The 23,157-nt window shown below is 52.3% G+C and overlaps 1 protein-coding gene across 1 annotated transcript in view; it reads left to right on the top strand.

Moving 5' to 3' along the window:
* The window catches only part of LRFN2 (leucine rich repeat and fibronectin type III domain containing 2), a 183,756-nt gene that overhangs the window by 61,220 nt on the left and 99,379 nt on the right, over positions 1–23,157 (top strand). The window lies entirely within an intron of this gene.

Here is a 23,157-nt window from a genome sequence, read left to right as displayed (position 1 = left end):
GGAGAGGAGACAGATGGCGGGCAGGAAGGGTGGAGACAATGCAGTGTAGGGGGCAGTCTCGGGGGCAAAGGGCCAGGGCCAGAGAAAACCAAGACTGTGCAGGAGGTAACAGCAAGGGCTTCTGGGTGGAGGTCTGACAGTGTAGGAAGCCTGGGAGAGCAGGTGGGCTTCCTGGAGGAGGTGAGATGGGTCAACTGGCATAAGGGAAAAGTGGAAAGAGGAAGGAGTCACCGGAAAAGCCAGTGAGCGTTCGTAAATCTCAGTTCCCTCCGCTCATAAAGTTGTGCAGATGCATTTTTCTGTCAGTTTTATATTAACATTTACATAACAAGTAGATTGAGAGATGGCATTATTTACATATATATGGAGGCTGGCTGGAACTGGGGATCCTCACGCCTGTACATGACGTTTTATTGATTAATAAATTAGACATTTACAGATCAGGCACAAATCAAATGCATCCATTTCAGACGCCCATCAGGTGCAAATGAATGTAAATTGGCAGCCTCATTTGCATACAGAAAGCAAACCACTTAGTTGTCATTTGTCATAGGCACCCTTGAGAGTCTGTAATTTGCCTTGTGGGGCCAGCCAGCAGCAGGGCCACCCCTGTGCTCTGGGTGCTTTCAGAGACTGGCAAGAGGTGGCCTGTGCAACGCTCCTGTCTTCAGCTCCCCCTCCCCAGTCACCAGCATGGTCCCGGAGGTGGGCTGTGGAGCCTCGCTGGGGCCCTTGCCTTGTCACAGAATCAGAGTCTGGGTGGCCTGAACCGGAAGAAATCTGGAAGTCCATCTACACCAGTCCTGTATTTTATAGATGGTGAACTGAAGTCCAGAGAGGGGAAGTGACTTGCCTCAGGTCACACAGCCATGCGGGCACAGTGTCAGGACTGTGTCAGAACCCAGTTCTCCTTACCCCAAGTGCAGTACTTTGTGATGCCATTATGGCTCTTCCTCACAGGAAAGAGAAGAACAAAGGCTGTAGCTTCTAGAACCGTTGCCTCCTGATTCCATTTCCTGGAGCGGCACCTGGGCGTGGGGTGGGGGGGGAGGTTCAGGAGAAGGATGAACTGCTATTCTCAGGCTGAGCTTGTTGGCAAGTCTCTGCCGATGCCCGATTTCAGGGTGTCTGGAAGCCCCTCTCCCCTGACAGTATTTCCCCCACCGTGCTCTGACTCCCCACACTCTTTTACTGACAGAAAGGGTGTTTCATTAGGTAAGAAAAGATAGTTTAAAGGCTGGCTGGTCTGGGGAGAGAGAGTGAGCAAGAGAGTCTTGGTCCCCTGCCCGGGTGAGAGTCAGGCCCCCGAGAATGATGGAAAAGGCACAGAAGGGGCTCACCAGAGCCCAAACTTCACCTCCTTCACAATCGAAGAGAGCAATGGGCTGCAAGGATGTTACATGTGGTAAGGCCGGGGGTTCCATTCGGGGAGAGGGAGGAGGCTGACCCGTGAGGCCAGTTACCAAGACACCCGAGGAGTGAGTGGGCTGGAGAAGGCAACCAGCTCATCTGTCCTGTAATGGGACACCTGTTGGAGGCAGGACGATGGCCGAGTTGACCCCAGTAGGATTTTTCTGTGTATTTAAATTTTTTTCTAACCTTTATTTGTGAGACAGAGAGAGACAGAGCATGAACAGGGGAGGGTCAGAGAGAGGGAGACACAGAATCTGAAACAGGCTCCAGGCTCTGAGCTGTCAGCATAGAGCCTGACGCGGGGCTAGAACTCACGGACTGCGAGATCGCGACCTGAGCCGAAGTCAGACGCTTAACTGACTGAGCCACCCAGGCGCCCCGCTGTGTATTTAAATCTGCATGTGTTTTTGGCAGGTTAGGATATCAAGGTTTGGAGGTGGTTTTATTAAAAAAATTTTTTCTCTCCTGTGTGATAAGAAAACAGGTGAATGGGGACGTTATCCTCAGGTTTCCTGTACCCATCACTTACAATTATGAGGAAAACAGTGTGTGATTTTCCTAGAACTTCTGGGAAGTGACATAGGACTTGGGCTGACCTTCCTAGCCCCTTTTCTGGTCCGTCACAGCCTTTATCCCACAAACCCAGCAGGGTAGCAGTGAGAAGGAGCAGGCTGGAGGCCCGGTTTGTGTCTAACCTGCTCTGTGACCTGGGGCCAGGCAACTCACCTTTCCATGCTGTCTGTGGAAACAGAAGGTATTCGAATTTCTTCAAGGCCACGGGATTTGCATTCCTGCCCTGTTGTGAGAGGGGCTTGGCCCAGTTATGTGATTGATTGTCTGTGGCTCTAGGAAACAGGGTCGGCGGTAGAACCTAGCTCTCAAGGTCCTGCGTTCCAGCACCTGGTCCCAGCCTGGCACACAGTTGGTGCTGCACGGACTGAACTATTATTCAGTGTCTCTGGTCAAAGAAAGTCTTGTTATGCTGACTCCTCCTGAGGGCTATTGGTGATAAAGCACCCAAAGATCCTTCAGTAACTTAAAGCACTAAAAACAGGGAGGCGGTGGGGGGCGGGGGAAGGTGGCCTCAGTTCAGTGACTCCGTATGATTGTCCTTCCCTAACCTGAGCTGAGGCCCAGGGTTAGGGTGCCTCCTGAGCCCTTGTAAAACGCACTGGTGGAGAGTTCAGTGGGCGATGCCATCGAGGGGCTCCATGAAGACGCAAAACTGGGGGTCAGAGTCCTCAGTAGCCATTCAGAGAGAGGATGAGGAGGGGTTCACATCCCAGATACAGAGCACTTATTGAGCACCTACTGTGTGCCAGGCTACATTCACAGGTCTTACCACATTTGTTCGCCCTGGCCTTCAAAAGACCCTTGGAGCCTCTGAAGCAGTAAGTAGCACAGTAACAAAAGTGGTAAAATGTGCCTAAAAGGTTATCCGTGCAGAGACTCGCCGGGTCCTAGTGCCCTTTAACGGGCTTGGTCTCCTTAATGTCGCTCAGAGGGCAAGCCCAGTCCTGTGCCTGCTCTCCCCTGGTCGGTTCCAGACCATTATGCGCACATTCAGTGGGGCCCCATGCTGGACACTTCTCGCCCATTGCACAAAGCCGAGAGAAGCAGACAGGAGGCAGGGCTCAGGGAAAGCATCCTAGGCTCCCACCCCGGATTCTGTTTCCTCTAAATACTGTGGGTTCCCCCATAGATGCTGCCACCTTTCTAAGCCAGTGGTTTTCAGAGCGTCGTGCCCAGAAGATTCCTGGGCCCCACTCACAAGAGCTCGAAAGCAGTGAAGGCCAGGGGCCCAGGGATCCTGACAAAGGTACACATGACCTTCACACGACTCCCTTGCTGGCAGGCTCGCTTGGCTTGCACCCCGGCTTCCGGTGGTGAAGTGGGTCACCGCAGTTTCAGCGGGAGGGAACGGCGGGTGGGCGGGGCTGTGGGCCTCCCAGGGCTCTGTGCAGCCGGGACCTCCCTGTTTCATCTGACTCCCCACGGGAGCACACGCTCACACACCTCTATTCTCTGCTTCAGGTGGCAGGCTGGCGCCTTTGGCCTTCTTTTCTGGCAAAATTGGCTGGACTCAGCCTTCTGGCTCCCTCTGCTCCCTCTCGGAGCACCGGATTCCCTTGGTCATTGCCCACCTGACTCACCTTCCTGGGCACCCTCTAGGCCCCGCCCGACTTGCGCCCTCCTTGCAGACTGGCCAGGTGGCCCTCCGGTGCCATTTAGTTTTCCCTTGTTTCTTTCTGTAGCCGTGGGCTTACCTCAGCCTCCTCCCCAGCAGGATCTCCCAGCATGCCTTGAGGCTGGCGACCGCCCCCACCCCCCACCTCCCACGGCTCCCTCTGCCGGGAGGACCCATCTGCTCTAGAGGCTCCTGGATTTTCCTGCGCCTCCATTGACTGAGTAGCACTGCAGTACCCCATGAAGAGTCCCTCTTTTCCTTCCGGTCTTAGGGGATGTGGCCTTCGTCCCCAAGATACTCAACATACTCCTCTGCTAGCCCATTTCACAGATGAAACACCTAGGCTCAGGGAGAATGGAACGCCCCCTTGGTCTCCCAGTGGGGCTCTGTCTGGAAAGTGGGGGAGCTTTGCTAGTGGCCCCCTGCGAGCTGAGTCCCAGGTTCCCCCAGCCCCAGGCGGTGACCTTCCCTCTCCAACAGGGTCTTTATTTTGTTCCTTGCTTGATGTGAGAAATTGAAAGGAGGCAGGTCAAGGTGAACCCGCCCTTGATTCAGCACACAGTTGAATCTCCCTGTCTGGACACCTCTATGCACCCTGTCCTCCCTGCCATGACACCCCGGCCTCAACGTCCCTCAAGGGCAGAGTCCCGGAGCATCTTGTTGCTGTTTTGTGAATCTCGAATGATAATTATATGTATAAAATTCGACTGCTTAAACCGTTCAGGATTAATCGGCACCAACACACAGAAATGCGCCTTGCCTGTAATTAGCGATTCCCTGGCAAATGCATTTTGCAAAATAGCACTTGATTTTAATAACAGGCTGTTAGTATTAGAACACTGTGCCCATTTTATTTCAAATTGTCAAAGCAGCCCCCTCTTTCTGGCCACCCCAGCCTCCACCCGCAGGTGCCTGAGATCCTGGTTGGGGGCCTGGCGCCCTCAGGGAAAGGTGTCTTGGTGATGTCCTCCTCTGCGCCCCTCTGAACAGCTCCACCCCCAGCAGGGGCCCCCCAGTCACAGCTGCTGCCTGGCGGCGTGAGTGTCTCAGCACTGTCTTGGCGAATCTTCCCCTCCCCCTCTCCTCCATGGGCACTTGCACTTCCACTGCCCCTGTTTCTCTCTCTCCCCTCCCTCTGGCTCCAAGGTCCCCTCTGACTCCAGTTCTGTCTCTCTCCAGGGGCAGTGGCTCCACATCTCCGAAAGCTTCCGTGTGGGTCCCCTACCTGCCGCCCTCCACTCCTCACTGCCTCTCTAATTCCTTCTCCCTTCTCTGCTCTGTTGGCTTCCATGCATGTGGCAGGATGCTTGGGTCCCTGGTGGCTGAGCCCTGACCCTCTGAGGATTTTCCATCCTGGCGGTGGGGGGTGGAAGGGAGACGGAGTGGGGGCTCTGAGCTGGTGGCCAAGCATCTGCCTGGATGACCTGGTCACACCAGGCCAGGGATGGGCAGAGGGGGCAGGCTCAGCTGCGGCCACTGCCTGCCCCTCCTGCTCCTGCGGCCACCCTGCCCCAGCCTCCAGAGGCCCCTGTCCTTGCTGGCACCACTGTGTCAGCACAAAGTACAGGAATAGCCGTGACCGAGGGACCTTCTTAGGAGGGTGAGGAGTGAAAGGACAGGAAGGCCAAAGTGCCTCTGGGTGGCTCAGACAGAAGGCTGGGTGGTGGGGTGTGCCCCAAACCCTGCAGAGGAGGCACAAGGAAAGGGGGTCCCTCCAGTGCGAGCATGATCCCAGGTTTTCCCTTCTCCCCCACCCACACAACTGACCCTCCTCCCATTTTCCCACAACCACCCGGTTGCCCAGGCTGGAGACCAAAGCATGATCCCTGCCCCTCCCCCTTAGCCCGTACCCAAAACTGCCCCTCTTCCTCTGCACTCCTTTCTCCATCCCATTACCATGGCTATCAGTCAGCAATGTGGCAGCATCTCCTCCTGGCTGGCCTTCCTGCCTCCTGCTAACCGTTTCTGCGGCCACCAGAGGGTTCTGGCTTAAAGCCAAAGCCACGTCTCATTGCCACACTACTTAAAATCCTGCCGTGGGTCTCTGTCACCTCAGCATAAGGCCCAAACTCCTGTACCTGGCCCACCTGCCCTTGGAACCTCATCTCCTCCCCTGTCCCTTTCTATCCAGGTACACCAGACTGTTCCCAGGACCGCCAAGCCTTTGTGTATGCTGTTCCCTCTGCCTAGAATGCCCTTCTCTGTCCCTTCTCCTCTGAAAAATCCCAGTGCCCAGAACAGTGCTTGGCACACACTGTGTGCTCAGTTAGTGTGTTTTGAATGAATGATATATCTTACCCATCACCTAGCCGCAGTTCAAATGTTTCCTCCTCTGGGAAGCCTTTCCTACCCACCCTAGATTTACCTGCATCTCCTGTGTGCTATCTGGACACCATTAATGTGTCACTTTTCTGCCTGAAATAAAAACAGACCTGGGGGCGCCTGGGTGGCGCAGTCGGTTAAGCGTCCGACTTCAGCCAGGTCACGATCTCGCGGTCCGTGAGTTCGAGCGCCGCGTCGGGCTCTGGGCTGATGGCTCAGAGCCTGGAGCCTGTTTCCGATTCTGTGTCTCCCTCTCTCTCTGCCCCTCCCCTCTCTGCTCTGTCTCTCTCTGTCCCAAAAATAAATAAACATTGAAAAAAAAATTAAAAAAAAAAAACAAAAAAAACAACAGACCTGTTGTATTTGTCTGCTATTGCGGAGTAACAAAGACTCAAACCCAGTGGCAGAAAGCAGTGGCATTGAGCTGCGCTTGACAGAGAGACTCAGCCGGGGTAACCCTGCTCCCTTTCTCTCTTCCTACATGTGGACCTGTGGGCTAGCCCAGGTGCACTCTTGTCATGGCAGTGGCAGAAGCACAAGAAGGCAAGAGGGACTTTAAGGTCTCTTAACGCCCAGCCTTGAGGCTGACACATCATTCTATCTTACTCTGTTGGCCAAAGCAAGTCTCATGGTCAGATCCAAAGCCAAGGATGGGGCAATATATTTGCCCCTTTATGGGAGGCACTTGAAAGTCTTTCGGCAAAGAACATGAATGTGGGGGTTGGGTGGGCAGGTTTGGACCCACACCAGGGCTTGAATTCCCATCTCCCTGCTTATTCATATAGAGAGTCATTTCACCTCTCAGAACCTGTTTCCTTATTTTTCAAGGGCTCTTATGGGAATTAGAATAATGCATTCATTCACACAGTGCATATCTCTTGAGCACCTACTATGTGTCAGACCCTGTCCTAAGCACTGAAAATATAGCAATGAACAAGATTGATAATACATGTAGAATGCTGAGTCTTGCCCAGAAAGCAAGCTCCCTTCCCTCTCCCCTGCCCTGCAGAGGTGGTACCGGTGCCCTGATTGGTGCCCTGATTGGTTCCCCGTGGTCAGGCCTTGCCCACACGTCTACCTGCATCCTGCTACTGTTCCTCTGGAACTGCTCAGGGTAGTCCCCCTGAGGGTGCCGGACTCTGCATCTCCTGGGCTCTCCACTTCCACTCTTTCTGCCTGTAATACCCTCACCCCCCTTCACTTAACCCTGCCTGTTCCCCGGCCTCATCTGGGACACCAGTTACTCTAGTGAGTAACGCTCACCGCACTGTGCTGTAACATGGTAAACCTTCCAGGGCTGACTTGCTTGGCTTCACGTCCTCAGAGCCTGGAACACAGTAGGCACTCAGTGCTCATACTGGGGGAAGGAGAGACTAAATGGATGGATGGGTGTATCCTGAAGAGTCTTGTGTCTCGCAGGCTCACAGAGGGTGGCTTGTGGAGCCAGCAGGGAAAGACAGAAAATGATGCCAGCTGCCTGTCCTCAAGCATTTACTAAGTGCTTGCCTTAGCCTGTGCTCAGGAATGTGTCGGACCAAGACACTGCCCCTGTTTGACATGTGTACTCAGATCATCCAGGGAGGGCAGCTGAGTAGGGCATGCCAGTGTATAGTCAGGCTACCCAGACTCCGATTCACTCACTTCCCCTGTGTCGGTGTCTCCCTCTGGAAAGTGGGATTATAACAACACTTGTTTCATAGGGGTGTTGGAAAAGTTGACTGAACAAAAAGTCTATTGGTCACCAACGATGTGCCAGGCACTGGAGAATGCAGGGAACAAAATGGTATCTTAGCACCAGGCTGAGTTCATGGTGCACAGTCCGCATTCACCATTGCCCCTGCCATCACCTAGTCCAGCCCTGTCATTTGACAGATGAAGAAACGGAGGCCCCGAGAGGGTAAGCAATGACCCAAGGTCACACGGCAAATTAAGGATGGGACTGATAGTAGAAACCAAGTTGCCTGATGCCCAAGCGAGGCTCTTTGTACTTTACCTCCCGTTTCTCCTTGGAAAAGGGACAGCTGGGAGATGAGGAGTCTATAAAAAGGGGGCAGGAGACAAGAGGAAGACTGGTCAGATCTGCCCTTGCTCCCTCTCAGCGCTCGTGGACCTTGATTGATTCAATTTCTGTTGTCATCGCCCAATTGTCCGCACTAATGGAGCAGAGATAATCCTGAAGTGCAGCTAATCCCATAACCCGTTCTTCCCAACTCCGCCGCACATATATCCTGCCATCCTGTGTGTGCCGCTGGCCGGTGTGTGTGAGCAGAGCTGGCTGACTGACCTCACTAATTAGGCTTTGCACAGATTGATATTGAAATGAGTCTGCGCTCCTGTGAGTGCACCTGCTCAGGTGGTTGGGAGGCGTCCTGGGCAGGAGATTCTGGTTGGGATGAAGGTGCCCCGAGATGAGCAGAGAAATCCACACGCAAAGTTGCTGCCACAGGTGGGAGGGGGTGTAAGAACCTCCCCTTCCCTTGTCCAGGGTCTGTGTCAGAGAGTGGGACCCGATGCCCTGCCTGGTGTGAAACACACATGAAGCAGCGTGATTTTTGTCCTAAGCATCTGAGATTGGATTCGTGGAGAGGTGTGCATTTTAGGAGCCCATCCTGAACTTTCCCTGTCTTGCAGACCTTGGTTCTCCACTCAGAACCACTTCTTCATTCCCTGCTGCATCACAGGGCAGGGCTAACATGGTTCTCACCGCTTGATAACGTGTCTTTGACTTGACAGGTCTTTTGAAGACCACAAGTCAATTCAGTTGAATGGATTCAGGCCCGGGGTTTGGGGCACTTGTAATCTGGCAGTGGGGAGGGAAGGGGTACGAGAGGGGGAATGAGAGGAGATGGCTCCTTATTACATCCCAGTCCCTGGGTGACACAGTCAAAGAGTTGTCCTTTCCTGCAGGTGCTGATTTCTAGATCTAGAGTGTATGTACTGCCTGAGCAGGGACTTTTTTTTCTGGCTTATACCCCAGTGTATCCCAAGTGCCCAGAAATGGGCCTGGTACAAAGCAGCCATACAATGATAACGGTTGGGGAAGAAGTGAAGACCCCATCATGGGAGATGGTGTTTCTAGTCCCAGGGTCCTTAGGTCCCAGCTCTTAGATGAGGAGCTCCAGACTCCTGCGGGTGTTTTCCCGAGAGGACCCAGTGAACAAGGCTCATCCCCGGTCACTCAGTGGGGACTGTGCCTCTCCTGGCCACCCCGTAGTCCTGCAGGAACCTAGAGACTTGAGTGGGAACAGGCCAGGACCAGCGTGTAGGGTGCATGAGTGGCAACTGTAGGTGAGAGAGGTCAGCAAGACCGCCGTCTGGAAGATGCTAGGGAGAGAAACCCTTTGACAGGTTATTGCCTAATAAGGAAAACAGGTGGCATGACCATGATGTCTGACAATTAGATCAGGTGATCCCCGGGGCACCTGTGTGGCTTAGTTGGTTAAGCGTCTGACTTCGGCTCAGAACTGCGGCTCAGGTCATGGTCTCCCAGTTTACAGGTTTGAGCCCCACTTTAGGCTCTTGGGCTGACAGCTCAGAGCCGGGAGTCTGCTTCAGGTTCTGTGTCTCCCTTTTTCTCTGTGCCCCTCCCCCACTTGTGCCCTGGCTCTCTCTGTCTCTCAAAAGTGAATAAACATAAAAAAATTTTTTTAATAAAATAAATTTAAAAAAATAAAGTAAAAAATCAGGTGATCCCTTCATGCTTACAGATTAAATCAGATGTGTGTGTTTAAAGCTTCCTTGGCTGCCTCCTGACAGCCGAAATCTGCATCTTTTCTCTCAGCCATTGTCCTTGGTTCTGAATCTTTGTGGATATTTTAGTCCCTGTGAAGTCTGCTAGGTGACCCTCCCAGGCTCGACTTGGAATAAATGATTTTGGTGCAGACACGAAACCAGGGCTGAGGTTTACTCAGCATCTATGGGGACCTTCATAAGCCTCAGAAGGTTTATGCACCTTCTCTCATGGAGGGGGAGGAAAGCAGACACTCAGACAGACCTTGCTAAGTCGTCATTTCCAGCTGCCCCAGCCCGGAGGTGCCCCCACCGGGTTTCTTAGTTTGGGTTCCAGCAGAAGCAGACCTGGAGACCAGGATTTGGGTGTCAGCAGTTTATCTGGGAGGTTGGCTTGGGGCACACTGATGGGTGGGGATGGAAGGATGGAAAGGAAGGGGAGGGAGGGAGGAATGTAAGGCAGGGCAGGAAACATAGCCAATAAAAGCTGGGTTTTCAAGTCACTTACCCCTGGTGGCAAATGGAGCTAATTCTACTGGGGACCCCTGGGATTCAGTGTAGTCTCAGATTTGTGCCACCTGAGAGGATGAGTGGGCTGGGGTATTTATACCCTACTCTAGGTGGGGAGGGGGGTATTGGCGAACACCCCTTGTGCTGGGGAGTGCTGATTCCCCGGCACTTTGGGCCCACCATGAGGGCAAGCAAAGTGACTCCAGCACAGAGAAGCCCTCAGGTAGAAAGACACAGGTGCTGGCAGCTGGGAGTTGGACACATCATGGAAAGGGTGAGGGTTATGGGCAGACCAGCCCCCCACATCTGCCACACAGGGCTTCAGACCTCAGCGGGTGTGACCCTCAAGTTCACACCTTTTGCACCAAATCTCACATTCTGCTCATTTTTCTTTGGGGGCTACCGTTTCCAGGGATAAGATCAGCCGCACGGTTTCCAATCTGGAGGTCTTTCCAACATGCAGTTGAGGAAAGAGACACTAGCCACAGTGCATACGAAATTCCCCAGCCGGCTTCCCCAAGCCTCTCCCAGAGTCCCCTTCCCCCTCTTCACTCAGTGTGTTTCGAAAAAGCAAGCTCTTTTTAGCATGTGGTGAGTGAGGCCAAATTAGGAAGGTAAGGCTGAAGTAAAAATAAACTCACTTAAGCGTGCCCAAAATAAATGGCTTTTGGATTATCTGCCGTTTTGGATTATGCCATCCCCACAGAGAGTGACCATGAGTGCTGGGTTCACCTGCTGTAGGCTGGGGCTGCCGGGTGGCTAGGCAGAGTGGGCTGCTGCTGAGGAGTTCTAGAGATGGGGCCTCTAGCCAGGGACAGGATGGGGGCGGGGGCTGCATATGGGAAAAGAGAAGAGCTTGGGAAAGGGGGACTGATAAGCAGCTCTTTCCTCAATCTGCTGCTTCTCCAGAAGTTCATGGGTGTGAGGAGAGAGAAATGAAAGAGTCGTGTGGTCAGGTGAGTTTGACAAATGCTGGTATGGCCAAAGTTGCAAGTTTATTTACTGCAGGACTTCTCAGGTCCTCTACCACGCAGGTCAGCGTTGTGATTTTCCAAAAAAGGAATATGAGCCTGCAGGTATGCAGGTGTATACGTGCATGTATGTGTATGTATATTTTGCTTTTGCCAAAGCTGTTTGGATAATGGGACTCTTTCCTTCATGTAGAGTTCTTAGGACTTGTGTGAGTACGCTGTGGAACGTTCTTTGGGAATGCCGTTTGGCATTTTTCCAGAACTTTCTCATACCCAGTCCTTGTCAGATCCTATTAAAAGCAGAAAACAGAAAACTCATCACTTCTCAGTTTTGGATCCTCAAGTTTCCCTAGGCCTGTTGGATGATGCTCAGACTCCTTTAGCCTGGCATGCTGGACCCCCATGACCTGGTCAGGTCTGCTTCTCCTGATGGCTCCCCTAGGAGCCCTGAGCTTCCAGACCTGTGGACTTTTGCATGCCTGCTCTCTCTTGGGAAGGTCCTCTCTCTAACCCCTTCTGTTTGGTGAGCTCCTGTTCACGTTTCAAACCTCAGCCCAGACATCACTTTGGGAAAGTTTTCCTTGACCTTACTGCCCTCTAAAATGAGCCTTCCTGACCACCCTTAAAATTGCAGCCCCTGACCCCAGGGCTCCTTGTTCCCCTCCCCTGCTTTATTTCTCTCCTTGGCACTTAGCACCTCTGCACAGATTATGACATGACCATATCTGTTCTGTTTCTCAGTTGTGGTCTGTCTTCTGCCTTCAGAATGTTGGCTCCATGAGGGCAGGGATCACTGTCCATGCTGTTCTCTGTTTGCAGGACCTGGCACTCAGTAGGTGCTCCAAAATATTTGTTAAATGAGAGGCGATGATACGTACTTCCTCAGCTGTTCTGCTTCGATATCTTTTTATAAAAATATTTATTTAATTTTGAAAGAGAAGTGGGGAGGGGTAGGGAGAGAGGGAGACAGAGGATCTGAAGCAGGGTCTGAACTGACAGCAGTGAGCCCACTGTGGGGCTCAAACTCAGGAACCTTGAGATCTCTGACCTGAGCTGAAGTTGGATGCTCAACCAGCTGAGCCACCCAGGTGCCCCTCTGCCTCAATATCTTAAATGCATATTATTATCAAACACATGGGCTTGCAAACAAGTAATTGTCATGGTGCCCTGCCTCTCAGGCACACTGGCTTCTCCAGGGCACCTGCTCTGGGACCCTCCTCTGTGTCCCCATCAGTTGATAAGTCCCTGCCACTAAGGACATACAAAACAAATGCCCCTTACAAGCACCAGTCACAATGTTTATAAACAGAGAAGCCAGCCTTCCTCCTGGCTAAGGTGGGGGATAGGGGACTGCATTTTGCAGGCCCTGACTCTGTCCAGCCCAGGGGCCTCTCTTTTTACTTCACTCTCATCTCCCAGCTGACAGTTGTTGTTGGCTGGAGTTGATTTCTTCCTACTCGAAAAAGTGGTGAGGATTTTCTCTCCCCCTTTTTCTCGGCATTAAGGACAGGGCCGTGGCTTCCTCTCAGTGGGTCTTTCCTGTCCCAAGGTAGCTCAGAAAATGGGTCCAGAAAGCTGTGGGGCCATGGTGGGGTCTCAGAAGGAATCTGGGTTGTGCTGTGTTCATTTTCAGTGTGGCTGAATCTGACTCTGCTGAGGACAGAGCTGAATGGGGCCCAGAGGCCCTCAGGCTAGAGTCTGACAAGCTAGGAGGGCGGGGCCAGCTGGCCTGGGGTTCAGACAGACAGACAGACAGGGTGTGTCTGAGATATTGAAGGGACTACTACAGTATTTCATTGCATCTAAGTCTCCTTTGATTAAAAGATGGACTGTTATTTTTTTTTTTTTTTAATTTTTTTTTTTCAACGTTTATTTATTTTTGGGACAGAGAGAGACAGAGCATGAACGGGGGAGGGGCAGAGAGAGAGGGAGACACAGAATCGGAAGCAGGCTCCAGGCTCTGAGCCATCAGCCCAGAGCCCGACGCGGGGCTCGAACTCCCGGACCGCGAGATCGTGACCTGGCTGAAGTCGGACGCTTAACCGACTGCGCCACCCAGGCGCCCCGATGGACTGTTATTTTTTGTGTCCTTAGGAAAGAAACGTTGCTGCTGATTAAACTTTGACGTGGCATTGACTGTAAGGTGTATCCCGATTTCAGAGATGTTCTGTAAGCATTTTAGGATTGAGGGAATGTGGCCTTGTTATCGCAGGAAGCGGGGGTGGGCGGCTGGGGGAGGTGGGCGGCAGGAAGTTAAGTACGCCCCTGGGCACAGGACACATAGCAGCATGATTGTCCTTTGCTGCCCGTAAGTAAAATTGTGCAGTCAGGTCTCCTGGTTGGGGCTTGGCATGCACTGGGAATTGGGCTGGGGCAGGGATTTCCCTGCTTTAATGATCCGGGTCCTAAATCCAGAAATCTGACTTCAGTTAGAATCCTCTTCCCTTAGGAGCTCTAATTTTTTTTTTTTTTTTTTAAGTCTGTCTATTTATTTTGAGAGAGAGAGAGAGAGAGAGCAGGAGAGGGGCAGAGAGAGAGAGGGAGAGAGAGAATCCCAAGCAGACTCCATGCTCAGCGCAGAGCCCGACGCAGGGCTCGAACCCAAGAACCATGAGATCATGACCTGAGATGGAATCAAAAGCCAGACGCCCAACCGACTGAACCACCCAGGCGCCCCAGGAGCTCTATTGGCTTTGCAGTTCTGAAACGCCACTTCTGGCTGCTCGCCCACCCGCTTTGCCCTCCTCTGTGTGGAGCCTCCCTCCTTGGCCTCCTCTCCCCTGCCTTTCTGCTCCTTCCTCATCCTTTTCCTCTGTGTCTCCACCTGCCCTCCTTTCTTGTCAGTGACAGTTGTAATTATTGAAACCTATACCCCTTGCATCTCTCCTTTAAAAAGACCCTGCCTATTCCTGGGAAACCTTGGACTGTGGTAGCAGAAATCCTTTCTTCTCCCTCGTCCCCATCCTCCCCCGCCTGGACCGACCGCCACATCACCACCCCACGCCTGGTTCTCCGTCACCCTGTTGGTGGCTTCTCCCTCTCCAGTTTGTCCCACGTGCTTCCCGAAACACCTGTCATGCCTCCTCTCAGAAACCTACTGCGCCTCTCTCTGGCCTGGTATCTCACAGACAGGCTGATGCAGGGCGCAGCACTCGCCCCGGAGGCACGTGGCCTGGGATCGGATCCCCTAACCCACTACCAGCTGAGTGACTGGGGGCAAGTTACAAACCCTCCTGCTGACTCAGCTCCCTGCGGATAACAAGGCCGGGTCCCCTTGATTCTAACATCTTTATTTTAACATCTCTGAAACTGGGACGCCTCCTACAATCTATGGCATGTCAAAGTTTAATTAGCAGTGATCTTTCTTTCTTAGGGATATCAAAACAGTTTATCTTCTAATCTACAGAGCCTTAGATTTGATAAAATGTTATAATGCCTACCTCAAGGGTTGTGAGTACTAAGTTGGCTAACAGGAAAAATTCTGTGCACGGCCCCTGGCACACAGTGGGGACCTCGTAAATGTTATTACTATTGGCACCAGAGTAAACTCTGACTTTCGTGTCTCCTGAGAGTCTTCCCTCGTTGTCCCCACTAGTGGCCATGGTGACTGCCCTCTGTGCCCTCCTGCATCAGACCCCCTTTGGCCTTTTTTCCCTCTGGTCTTGCCCCTCCCCCTCCGTTGGACCCCCTCTTTACCCATAGTGCTCTACCCTTCCTTTTTACCAGCAGGGGTGCCTGTCCACACTCTGCTGGCCCTTCCAGATATGTAGTTAGCCTCGCCCCATCCAGCACTGACCTGGGTATTCATACTGTTTTCCTCTATTTCCCCTGTGTAAGTCTCGCCTTCCCGATGTTCCTTGGAACTGAGAGCCCTGCACTCTGCCAGCCACCGGGCTGGCCAGGAAATGACCATCAAAGTGCCCACCCAGTCTGAAAGAGCATCCGTATCCGCCCTTGACCCTGTTCTCATTGCCTCCAGCACGTAACCCAGCCTGTCATTCTGGGTGTGTATCTGCTGGTTTATTGTTGGCTTCCCCTGTGAGAATGCAAACCCCCTGGGACCACAGCCTGATGTTCTCACTCATCACTATGCCCCAGCAGTGAGCCCTAGCCAAGGACAGGCATGGTGGAGGTGCTCAATTAATGTTTGTGGGATTACTGTGAACGTTCTTATTCACCAACTGGTTTGTGGGCCAAAGGAGGGCACAGGGTTTTGGGTGGTGAAGGCAGGGTGGCTCAGCTTTTTGCAGACTGAGGCTGAATGATCAGGAAAGAGACGGGGGTTCCAGACTACCAAGGGGAGGCCCCAACTGGGTGGGGGTCCCCGGCTTTTCCTGGCTTGATGGTACATAAGGACACCTGGGCCCAAGAAGTCAAATTCTGGGCCCTAAGTATGTGGCTTTCAAACTTCTTTGACAGAGTTCCACGGTGACACATGCGGTTCCCCTCACACACACGTGAACGTTCACCCTTTACTCTGAGCGGCATGCTTTATTTTCTGTGCCATTTTATTCCACTCTCTGCTCTTTCATTATGTTTTAAGGCCAGTTTGACCCACTACACTGAGTTTATAACCCACAAATGGGTGTCCCAGAGCTACTGAGTGTGGAAGGTGACTGTCACCGCAAGTTTGCTGGACGCAAAGCCTGTGTTCTTTCCGGTGAGCGGTCCTGCCTGGGAGGATAGCTACAGAAACTCACGTGTATTAAGAGAACAAGATTATTCTGGGAAATTAAGTGGGAGGTCCTATCAGAGCTCAGGAAGGAAGTTCTGTGGGTGTGTCATTCCTGGCTGGGTCATTCGGGAAGAGGGAGCCCACTTCGCCGGTGGTAGGCACTCCCAAAGTTTTGTGGACTAAATGGGGGAGTGGGCGAGTGAATGGACGAATAACCCCCTTTCCCACACACCTCCAGCACAGCCCCTGCAGGGGAAGGAGAATATGCCACCCTGGTTGCCATGGTCCTGAGAAGGAAAGGATGTCAAAGCCCTGGCAGGGAAGGACCCCTGGGGATCGTCTTGTCCACCCCACCATTGCACAGATGTGGGCACTGAGGTCCAGAGAGGAGACGTGGAGCATCTGAGATCATGCTGTGGTCACTGGAGGAGCCTGGCGGGCCTACCGTGTGCTGGCTCCCAGGCCAAAGCTGAGTCCAGGCTTTGGAGTCCGGAATACAGTGCCCTCTGCCATGAATATTACTATTAGTTACGGCAACATCTTTGGGCATTTCTGGAGCACTAAGTTCATGACAAGCAGGGCATCAGGTGCCTTACGGGCACTAAGTCATTCACTCCTCATGAAAACCCTATAGAGTAGGCACCCTTATTAACCTCTGGAGAGGAAACTGAGGCACAGAGCAAGCCACTTGCTCAAGGTTGTGGTAGAGCAGGGATTTGACTCTAAATGGGCTCTGGAGCCGTGCTGCTGGAGGCTTGGGTGGGGGGAAACAGGCTGTCTAGGCACAGGCAAAATAGCCAAGTCCTCTCAGGTGGATGGTTGGCACCCCTGCAGTTCAGGCCCCTTGGAAAGCCCCCACACCTCCTGTGTGGCTGATGGTGCAGCTGACAGTTGGGGGCTGTGGGGTGGGGACAGGCAGAGGGGGGCCGTCGAGGAGGGCAGGACAGGATGGATGGACAGGAGGCTGAAGCTGGCTCTGCCCTGTCCCTGTGGCATGTCCTCAGGCAGGAGAAACCATCACTGTTAACCATCATAAAATGGTAGTAGGTGCCAGCACTGTGCATGGGTGATCAGATCTAAGCCTAGGAGGAAGTGGGGGCAGACCGGGGAGGTAACTAGCCCAAGGTGACAGCAGGGGAAGGGACAGAGCCAGGCGTGGTTGCCAACTCGACCCAACTGCAGAGCCCTGCTATCACCCCTGTGCTGTACTTCAGGCAATGGCCTTCTCCACGTCTGAGTTTCCCACCTCTCCGGTGAAAAGAGAGGCTCCCACCTTGACTATTAAAATACCTGTCACATGTTTAAAAGACATGCATGTTTGTTAGCTATTATTTAAAAAAAATTTTTTTAATGTTTATTCATTTTTGAGATAGAGAGACAGAGACAGAGTGTGAGCAGGCGAGGAGCAGAGAGGGGAGGAGACACAGAATCCGAAGCAGGCTCCAGGTTCTGAGCTGTCAGCAACGAGCCTGACACGGGGCTCGAACTCACAGACTGCGAAATCACGACCTAAGCTGAAGTTAGATGCTTCACCGACTGAGCCACCCAGGCACCCCTGTTAGCTATTATTCATCTCATTGTCATCATGGCATCAGAATCCCAATGCCTGACTCTGAGTTGTGACTTAAGGGTTAGACAGATTCAGATGGAATTTGAGACTTTTCAGGGTCAAGGGCCTGAGCATTTTGTGAGCAGATCATTCAGAATCCACTAAAGGCCTGACAAAGAGACAAGTCAACACAAAACAAGATGTCACCAGCATTTCTTGGCACTTGTAATGGGCCAGGCATTGGGTGAGGCACTTTTCTCCTTTATGTCCTAATATCCCATCAAAACAATAAGTGAGAAACATCAACTCTGCCCAGTCTTCAGATGAGAAAACTAAGGTTGTTCATAGGGTCTCAACTGCTCGCCCTTAAAAGAGGCCGTTTGGCACTGAGGCCGAGAGCAGGGACTCTTCAAGGACCCCACCCTCAGTCTGCCTCAGTTCTGGAAGCGGGAGCCTGTCTCAGCAAGCCAGCGTGAAGATTAAATGAGATACTGTGTGTTCAGGATTTAGCGTGTGTCTGACACAGGCGAGGCACTCAATAAGCGATAGTCATTGAAATCCCCACCTGTGTTTTCTTAGGGTCTAGAGGATGGGGAATAAATCCCTCTCTAGATCATGAACTAAACCAGGGCAATATCAGTCCGGCGTGGGGAATGGTGGGGCACATCAGTGAGCATTTATGAAAAGCCTACTACATGCAAGCTGAGTCCGGGCTCTTTCAGTGCAGCAGAGACGTGGAGTGGAGCCATGTAGGCGTCAAGCCCTGGCTTGTGACTCCCAAGTTCAGGGCTCGGGGAGCTGACACGCAATCAGTACCTTTTACTCACCCTTACCTGGATTATCAGTGCGATGCTTTCTAAATTAATGATGGTCCTTGATCTGCGTAGTGCTTTATAATTTGTGAACAATGTTCCCCCTTTAAAGGATAGGACTTAGAAACTCTGTGGTCTTTTCCTTTCAGCTTTCCATCCCTGCCGGGCAAATTAGGGACAGATAGTCCCATCTGGCATCTGACAAAGCTGAGGCTCAGACAGTGGAAGTGAGTCGCCCGAATTGTCGAGACTGGTTGCTGGGAGTGTGGGGGCTGGAACTCTGATCTCCGGATCAAAGAATTCTCTCCACCGCATCCTGGGCTCCTTCTCCAAGGGAGACATGGCTGACCCCAGCCTGGGGGACAGTGACTTCTTGGAAGATGGGCTGGGACAACATGACTCAACAGTTGGGGGCAAACAGTGCAATTTGCAAGGCATGCGGGGACGCACATGGGGAGCTCCAGCATGCTGGCACCTTCCCAGGGACCAGACACAGTCTTACTCGAAATCCCAAACACCAACTGAACGAAATACCCGTTAAGCTTGGAGAGTAGCTCCGGGCTGTACTTCTGCCCTAGCTACACAATTTTAGAATATGCAGGATGCAGGTTTGGCTCCAGTGCGCACTGTTTCTGGGGGTATTTTTTTTTTTTAAATAGTTCCATTCATGCTTCAGAGAGCTAGCAGATTCATTCTGGTCAGAGCTCTGCCTTCAGTCGAAGCTCCTGTGCCCATCTCCACAGGAGCAGAGAACAAAAATGCACCCGGATGGTTTTTATTCAAGTTGGCAGTTGTCTGGATAAAACCATGCTGGACCACCACATTGCATGGAAGACGTCTTATCCTCCGACAAAGGACGCTGGGCGTCCACAGCCATTCTGCTGCCCGTTACTTGAGTGGCCTTGAATCAGGCATCTTGCCTTCATCCTGCATCTGAACAGGGACACAGGGAGGGTGCTGGACTAAGATGTCCTTTGGCCCTGGTTTTGTAGAAATGGATACAGTTGCAAGTAGTGCCCAAGCCCCTGGAAAGATTTGGGTCCCTCATTGGGGCCTTTCAGGCCCAGCCTTCAAGATCCTGGATATTGAGACAGGAAACAACTTGAGGCCATTTGTGCCAATGGCCACTTGGCCACAACTTTTAGGGTCTGGGTCACTTGGGCCCCAAACCCTCTTTTTTACTTTTGATTTTTCAAATGTTTATATTTTTTTCTTGAGAGAGAGAGAGAGAGAGAGAGAGAGAGAGAGAGAATGAGTGGGGGAGGGGCAGAAACAGAGAGACACAAAATCCAAAGCAGGCTCCAGGCTCTGAGCTGTCAGCACAGAGCCCTGCATGGGGCTTGAACCCACGAATCATGAGATCATGACCAGAGCCAAAGTCAGACACTTAACTGACTGAGCCACCAGGCACCCGGGCCCCAGACCCTCATACATAGCTATGCGTCTTGGGGCTCAACTTGACCAGTCGGCAGAGGTGGCCATATTGAGGAGGCCCATCCTGGAGAGTCACAGCTGGGACCCCCAATCCCTGCTAGGAGGCTTGAAATTAAGATGGGAGTTGGAGAGAGTTAGGTCATCCTTATGTAGGCTTTGAAGTCCCAAAGCCACCTCCACTGAGCGCACCCTAGACACCACCGGCACAGACTGTCCAGTGGTTCCAAACCAGTGCTCTGTCAACCAGGGCCCCTGGAGGCACGAGGTTCTCTTCCCCCTTCCCATCCAGGCAAGGGGAGGCTTTTGTGTGGCAACTTCCTGATTTCACATTTTAATTTTCAAAAAGGAAATAAATTCTCTCCAGCCTTAGCTGTAATTGACTTTGGAGTTGTGACTTTATCATGCAAATGGTTATTTGTGGACTTTTAGAAACCTGCGTCACGGAGTGAAATTATATACTTAGAGACTTCCGAAGCCATGGATTGCGGTCCCAACAGATCCTAATGATTCTCCGGGTGCCATTAGGGTATAACGTGGAAATGCATATTTAGAGGATGATTAAAAAGCAAACGAGCACACACAGCGAAATTCCTTGTGGAAAGTGGTGATTAGACCCACGGCGAGACTGTTTTCTTATGTTAGGGACCTCACTGACCACCCCCCACCCTGGCCTCCGCCCCTTGCCCCCACAGAGCCCCGGAGGCCCTGCTGGCAGGTTATAAACAATCACAGACCAAGGCCTGAAGGAGAAGGAGGAGGAGGAGGAGGAGACAGATCCCCCCCAGACCTGCCCCTTTGCAGAGGGAGCTCACCGGCTGCTTTGCAGCAGCCACCAGAGGGATCTGGGACTGTCCTCTCCAAAGATTTAGGTGCATTTTCTGCACCACCGCCACCACCCCAACCCAGGCCACCATCATGTCACATACCCTGGAAACAGTTCAGTGTGAAATCCCTTTAGCAGTAAGTGAGGGGCTCTCCCACCCAGGTAGGTAGGGAGGGTGGTTTATAAGGACAGGGGCTATAGTCTTGGGTAGGGTTTGAGACCTGGTTTCAGACTCAGGGCTGCTACTTGAGTATCGCCTGTGTGCCTTTGGTCACTGTAACTCACACGTCCATGAAGGAGACACTAATATCAAATGTGATTCTGTACATCAAAGAGTTTAAAAATAGTAAAGGGGGCCGCCTGGGTGGCTCAGTCAGTTGGGAGTCCGACTTCAGCTCAGGTCGTGATCTCGCAGTTCATGGGTTCGGGCCCCGCGTTGGGCTCTGTGCTGACAGCTCAGAGCCTGCTGCTTCGGATTCTGTGTCTCCCTCCCTCCCTCTCTGCCCCTCCCCTGCTCATTCTCTCTCTCTCTCTCTCTCAAAAATAAATAAACATTTAAAAAATCGTAAAGGGCTGGGGGATGAGGCTTGTCATGACTTCCTTCCATGTCTGTTTCTTGGTCTTGCTGAAAACAGGTGCTTTCTGCCTGGGCTCCAGGTGCAACCCCTGCAAGGTGTCAGTCCATCACCCGTTCTGACCTGTTTCCTTCCTACTTTCACTGTCCTTAGCTCAAGTGGATTGCCACGGGAAGAAGGCTTTCAGTTACCCATAGCTCCACAATGTGCTTCCGACCTCACTCCTATTTCCACCCTCATAAGGGGTCGCCCCCATCCTGATTTCCCCACAAGCCCACTCTTTCTGTAGGAAATTGGTGAATTGGTTAGAGACACACTTTATTGAGCACTTAGTCATGTGCCAGGCACTGTGCTAAGCACACGCTATGTCTTTTGTCTCATTTCATATTTGCTACAGCCCCACGATTATTCCAATTTACAGATGAAGAAACTAAAGTCCAGAGAAGTTAAGTAACTTGCCTGAGGCCACACAGCTAAGTGACCAAATCCAGGACCGATCGCAGACTTCCAGGTTTTAACCTTTAAAGTTATAGGCATGTCACTTGGGTCCGATGCAACAGCCAGCTTTGTGGCATGTTTCTCTGTGGGTCTTTCTTATGTGTGCATCTGGCTTTTCCTGGGAGAGGCGCCTATCCCAGTCCCCAGCACACTCATCCTTGGGCCTGAACCCCTTGTTCATCCTTGGGCCTGAACCCCTCCCTAATCCCCTATTTCCCTCCAGCAGCTGCCCCTATCTTTCCCTACCTCTGCACACACGTCTTAGAGTTGACTCTCTTTTCTGCCTCCTTCTCTTGATTCCTTCACCCATTTGAATCACCTTCACTCTACTGTCCAACATAATGGCTCTTTCTGGCATCACCAGTGACTGCTGTGTCTCTAAATCCAACGGCTGGCTTCTGAAAATCATTGACTCAAGAGCCCACCCCATCCTTCCTGGCACAGCTTCCTCCCTTACCTCCAGTGACACACCCTGCCTGCCCAGATTTCTTCCTAAATCTCTGGCCATGTCTTTACAGACTCACTGGAGTTGCGGCTCTGCAAGGCCAGGTCCTGCGGTGGCCAGATCCTCTCCCTCGGCGATCTCATCCATGCGCAGCCTCATTTTCTGTCCACATGCGGACTATCTACAAATGCGGGTTCCCACCAACGCCTCTGTTGAGCCCTACACCTGTATGTTCAACTGCCTATTCAACATCTCTTGGATGTCTCAAAGATATCCCAAACCCCACCTGTCCCCTGAAGAACTTGTGACCTTCTCCAATAATGATAGTGTTCTTCCAGTGTTCTCTCCTATCCTATGGCACTAGTGTCCGTCCTGACGCACAAGGAAGGAGCTAAGGGTCATTGTTGGCAAATCCCTTCACTCCTGCTTACAGTCAGTCCGTCATGGCGATCGGTCGATTTCATCTCACGATTAGCTGTTGGATTCATGCACTTCTGTCCTGCCCCTCCCCTAGTTGCCTTGACTGGTTAATCCACCTCCCACACTGCAACTCGAATCATGTCATACACACCTCACCCTTACCCTTACCCCACTGAAATCACCCTTGGTTTTCTGTTGCTTTTGAGATCATTTCCCAAACCCATGATGTGGCCCTTAAGAGCTGCATGGCTGGCTATGTCCACCGTGTAGCCTTCTCGCCCATCCTTCTCCCCTTCTTGCTCTTTGGGCCCCAGCCACATGGCCCCATGGCCTCGGTCCCTGGAGCTCACCATGCTCCCTCTTTGTGTAGTCTAGGAACATGTGTTCTCAGTCTGGAACATTCTCCCACTACTTGTGTGCCTTCCTCCCCCAAGCTTGGCTCCTTTGTCCTTTTCGCTGATAGAGCCATGGACCTGCCTTCAGGACGGTCTGTAAGCCTCACCCATTAGTGTGTATGTTGACTATTTCTGTCACCCCTGCTGGCCTCTCAGCTCCACGGGATCAGTCACCATGTCTGGTGCTCCTCTACCGTCCTGGTACCAAGCGCAGCACGTTCAGTACCTTCCTTAGTCCATGGATGCTTCCAGAGGGCCATTGTGTTCTAGCCACTGTTCTGGGCTCTGGGGGACACGAGGGTGAGCAGATCAGACATGTGGTTGTGCTCAAGTAACACTCGTAAGGTGTGAATGAATGTTCCCTCTTTGTGCCTCACCTTCCAGTTCCCTCCCCACTC

The sequence above is a fragment of the Leopardus geoffroyi genome, chromosome B2 (genome assembly GCF_018350155.1).
Source record: "Leopardus geoffroyi isolate Oge1 chromosome B2, O.geoffroyi_Oge1_pat1.0, whole genome shotgun sequence".
NCBI lineage: Eukaryota > Metazoa > Chordata > Mammalia > Carnivora > Felidae > Leopardus > Leopardus geoffroyi.
Note: the sequence above shows the minus strand (reverse complement) of the source record. Positions and strands in the feature narration are given on the sequence as shown.